This window comes from Lampetra fluviatilis, chromosome 5 (assembly GCF_964198595.1).
Source record: "Lampetra fluviatilis chromosome 5, kcLamFluv1.1, whole genome shotgun sequence".
In the NCBI taxonomy this organism is placed as follows: Eukaryota; Metazoa; Chordata; class Hyperoartia; order Petromyzontiformes; family Petromyzontidae; genus Lampetra; species Lampetra fluviatilis.
Genome location: NC_136279.1, coordinates 9068982 through 9073771, shown reverse-complemented (window position 1 = coordinate 9073771; position 4790 = coordinate 9068982). Strand labels below are relative to the sequence as shown.

Genomic DNA, 4790 nt, shown 5'->3' with positions numbered 1-4790 from the left:
TTTGAGGCTGCCCACTATACTAGCGCAATACACACACACTCACACACAAGAAGACACACACAGGTGCACATGCGTGCACATACACGCGCGTGTGTGTGTTCACACGTACCGAGGCTCTCATCTCCACACACTGCTGCCTCAGGACGGCGCCTCCGTCTGGCTGCCCCCGGGCCCAGTTCGTGTAGCGCACGTCGCTCCCGTCCGACCACAGGAAGTAGCGGTCGACAGCTAAATCATTGAGCCCAATCCACAGCGGGCCCGATGCTACGGGGACACGGAGACACGGGGAGACAGGAAGACAGCAAAGAGCTCATTCCAATCCCACGGTGAGCCCAACACTACAGCATCATGGAGACATGGGGAGACGCGATGACACAGAGAGACATGAGAAGACAGGGAAGAGGTCGATCACACACAGAGATGGGCTCACAGATAGAGAGAGAGAGAGAGAGTCTCACCCATGTAGAGGAAGGACTCAAGCCAGGCTTGTTCGGTGAGGGACCCCAGGGAGATGAGTTCAGCGCCCATGGTCAAGCAGGAGCGGCGAGCGGACGCCCAGGACAGGGCCTCGGTTACAGCGTGGTAGCACGAGTTTCCAAACTCGTGCCATTGGGCACTCTCGCACCGTAGCTCTGTTGGCATACACCATCACCGTCATTGTCATTATCGACATCATCAATATCATCAATGTCAATATCAATGTCATCAATGTCATCCTTATCAATATCAATGTCATCATTATCAATCTCAATGTCGTCATCCTCATTATCATCATAACCTTCATCATTATATCCATTGTCATCATCATCATCAGGAAAGTAATTATTCATCCAAAAAAGCTATTCGATTAATTTTCACAATCTGACGACGCAATTCAATTCAAGCATCAATTCTTTGTGTCTCGGTTTTGCTGCGATTTTTTTTATTACAGTCATTGATATCATTCCGGACATCGTTAACATCGCCGTCTCCATCACAATCGTTGACTTCACAGTAATCGCTTCTACCAATGTCGACATCAACCGCACAGACGTCATCATCGTCACCGCATTATTCACGGTGGTATCAACATCATACTTTTATCAACTCGGCGATCACAGCCGTAATCACCAACAACGTGGACTCAATTATGACCCATGGAAGCATCATCACCTTAATCATTGATGACACCATTGTCAAGATCATGATCACAATCAAGGTCATCGGGGAGATTTTGGTGATCTGTAGCATCGTCACTGTTGACACCGTTGAGAATTGGCAGGTCATTTACTCTCCCCCCATGGTGAATCTGGAATAATGATCATAATAAAACTCAAGAGATAGATCCTCATCATCATCATTACATCACCTCCATCAGCAAAGGCGAAGGAATCTGTCCAAGTGCCTTCGTACCTGCGGCGTCAACACCAACAGTCAGGGCCACATGGCAGCTGGAATGTGTGGCTGTGCAGGTGTGTGTGTGGGGAGTGGGAGTGTCACGGCTAGCGCACCGCGCTACAAACCTGGCGACCTGGGTTCCATTCCCACTCAGGGTTCTGGGCATCCCCTAGGTCGACTCAGCCTCAAATAAGTACCTGGTGCAGTGCGTAAAAATCGCCACTTGGGAGACAAAAGCGGCCAGGCGTGATGCTGGCCACCCACCCCTTCATGTGCCGTATCGGCCTTCATAGGTGTTCACTAACAGCACTCGCCCGAACAGTCTGTTTAGGCTATACGGAGGATCTTTGTCTTTGTACAGCTGGGCGTGCAGCCATGGATCTCTATGAGCACGCAGGGCATGCTCGTGTAGCCCTGGCATACGATGCGCACGTAGCACACGATGGGGGTGACCACCGTCATCTGGTGCACTCCATCGTGTGCCGTGCCGGCCTTCATTGATGCTCGCTAACAGCACTTGCCCCAACAGTCTGTTAATGCTACATGGGGGATCTTCGCCTTTGTGTGGATGTAGCGGTTAGCATACTGCACTATTAACCTGCACCTCTGATTAGCACGGTTGGCTATGTACGATGCAAACGAAGTTCAACGTACGTACGTATAACACAACAACCCCGAGTTTGATTCCCACTCGCAGCCAACATTCGTGATGAATATCTGAACTGGTCCTGGGCCTCCCTGAGGTCGACTCAGCCTTAAATGGACACTGACTGCAGTGTGTAAATATCAACACTCGGGCGACAAAGGCGGCTGGGCATGGTTGCAGCGGCCCCACCGCTCCAGGTGCTTGCGAACAGCACTTGCCCCAACATTCAGTTATAAAGATGTTTGTCTTTGACGAGCGCGTGTGTGCTGGATGCGCGCATCACGTTTGGGAGGTGACGCCGTTGCGCGTGGAGCCCGGGTAGAGGCTCTGGCCCGGCCGCCTCAGCACCGTGACCTCCCCACCGTGGTCACTTGACACCACGCCGGCGTGCACGCCCGCCACGCACACGGGCGAGTCCTGGTCCACGGAGTCGCACACACGGAGTTATCATGGCCCTGACTGAGCACGCGCGAGCCACAACGCGCGTGTGTCTGCGTATGTCTTGCTTCGTGTGGTGGCGAGGGGACAGCAGTGTTTGCGTGCGTTGTCTCACCCCGCGGTAGACGGACGTTCCGTACACGATGTTCCGAGCCAGGGTACATCCAGGCGGGCAGTGCACACTGCACGGCCACACACAGGTACAGGCGCGTAAACACTCACACAATCCTCAAACCCCTACCAGCACGAGCCCTACGCCTTTCTCGACCAAAGTACAAGTTCGATCGTGAAAAACAAAAATCAATATTTCGTTTTATATAGCATCATCGTTCATGTAAATTGCATCTCACAGCCACTAAGGAACCAGAGATGAGCTGGAAGGCAGCAGCAGCCAGGCGGCTGTTACATTCTGAGTGGAAATAGGTGTGAATCTGCATGTGTGTGCGTATGCTCGAGTGAGTGCGCAGTGGGGAGCAGTCGTGTAGTGGTTTGTGCACTGCGCTATGAATGACAGTGGCGAGTATATGAACCAGTCCAGGGCCTGCCAAGGGTCGACTTAACCTTAAATGAGGAGCTGGTGCCGAGACAAAGGTGGCTATGCGTGGCGCTGGCAACCCACCCCCTCGTGTGCCGTGCCCCAATAGTCTATTAAAGGCTATATGAGGGTCTTTGTCATTGGTTTTCTTTGTACGTGCGTGCATATGTGAGGGTAATCATCCTTACGTTATCTTCTGATCGTGATCGCCGAGTAGATTTTGACTGCCGCACTGAGCAGCATCTACAACACATCACCATCATCACCCATGATCACCCATCACCACCACCATCATCACTACCACCATCACCACCCATCATCATTACCACCATCATCATCACTAACACAATCATCATTAGCACCATCATCAAAACCACCACCACATTAAATTCTAAGTAACCTCACCTCCAACCACAACGACAATTATCACCACTATAACCACCAGTAATTGTCACAAGCAATCTCGTGCACGTGCGTGAGCGTGTGCGTGCGTGCCTTGTGCAGGAACAGACACCTTTATGCGCCAGAGCACACGTACGTGTCGATGCACATGCTCGTGCGTAATCACTCGCGTGCACAAACACACACGTCTGCTTGTGCGGCCCGAGTGTAATGTGGTGGTTAGTGCGCTGTGCGACTAACCCGGCGGACCCGAGTTCGATTCCCACTCACGACCAATATTGGTGACGAATATCTGAAACGGTCCTGGGACTCCCCCATGTCGACTCAGCCTAGCATGAGCACGTGGTACGGTGTGTGCAAACATCACCACTGAGCAGACAAAAGTGGCTGGCGTGGTGCTGGCCACCCACCCACTCGTGTGCCATACCGGCCTTGATAGGTGCTCGCTAACAGCACTTTCCCCAAAAGTATATTAAGGCTACAGGGGATCTTTATCTTTGTTTTTTTGTACGTGTGTGGGGAGCGGTAGTGCAAAGGTTAACGCGCTGCGCTACAAGCCCGACGACCCAAGTTAAATTCCCGCTCACGGCCAACACTGGTGACGATTATCTGAATCGATCCCCTAGCTAGACTCAGTCTCCTCAAATGAGTACCTCGCGCGATGTGTAAACATCGCCACTGGGGAGACAAACGCAACCGGCCACCCACCCACTCGTGTGCTGTGCCTGCCTTCATAGGAGCTCGCTAACAGCACTTTCCCAACAGTCTGTTCAGGCTATACGGGGGATCTTTGCCTTTGTACATGTGTACACGTGTGTGTGTGTACGCGTACAGCTGGGTGCGCAGCCGTGGATCTCTATGCGCAGGGCGGGCGTGGTCGCGTAGCTCTGGGGCACGATGCGCACGTAGCGCACGATTGGGGTAATGCCAAGCAGGTGGGTGACCACTGTCATCCGGTCGTCGTTACCCGCAAACACCTGAAACACGTGAACACACGGGGACAAACAGACACACGGGGGACGCAGAGTGGAGATTGAAAAATGGGGAAGGGGCGACGATCCAAGTCTAGTCCACATTACCCACCAACCCCTGAGCCACTTTGGCACTGCGAGAGGATGAGATGTCCGAGTCCTCACGTGCACGTTTTCACATGGAGACGCGGTCGCATTTCGACGTGACGTAAATGTACATTTGTATATTATACAGATTAATATAGGCGCTTAACAGCAATTATGAACACCATTGGAACCTCATTTGGCAGTAAAAATATGATAATTGTTTTTTTTTACCCTTCTATCTGGCAACAAAACTGACACCTTTTTGGCGTCATCTGGTCCAACCCATGTGAGACTAGGCTCTAAGGAAAGCTGTCTCGGGTGTGGACCAATCAAC

General features: G+C 52.1%; 1 long non-coding RNA gene across 1 annotated transcript; it reads right to left on the bottom strand.

Annotated features, from left to right (window-relative positions):
* Nucleotides 1-541: 541 nt before the first annotated feature.
* Nucleotides 542-2643, bottom strand: LOC144932213 (uncharacterized). The gene is made up of 3 exons (XR_013636865.1): nucleotides 2577-2643; nucleotides 2307-2440; nucleotides 542-632 (listed from the first exon to the last, which is right to left on the bottom strand). It is a non-coding gene; the product is annotated as an uncharacterized LOC144932213 (long non-coding RNA).
* Between the last annotated feature and the right edge of the window lie 2147 nt (nucleotides 2644-4790).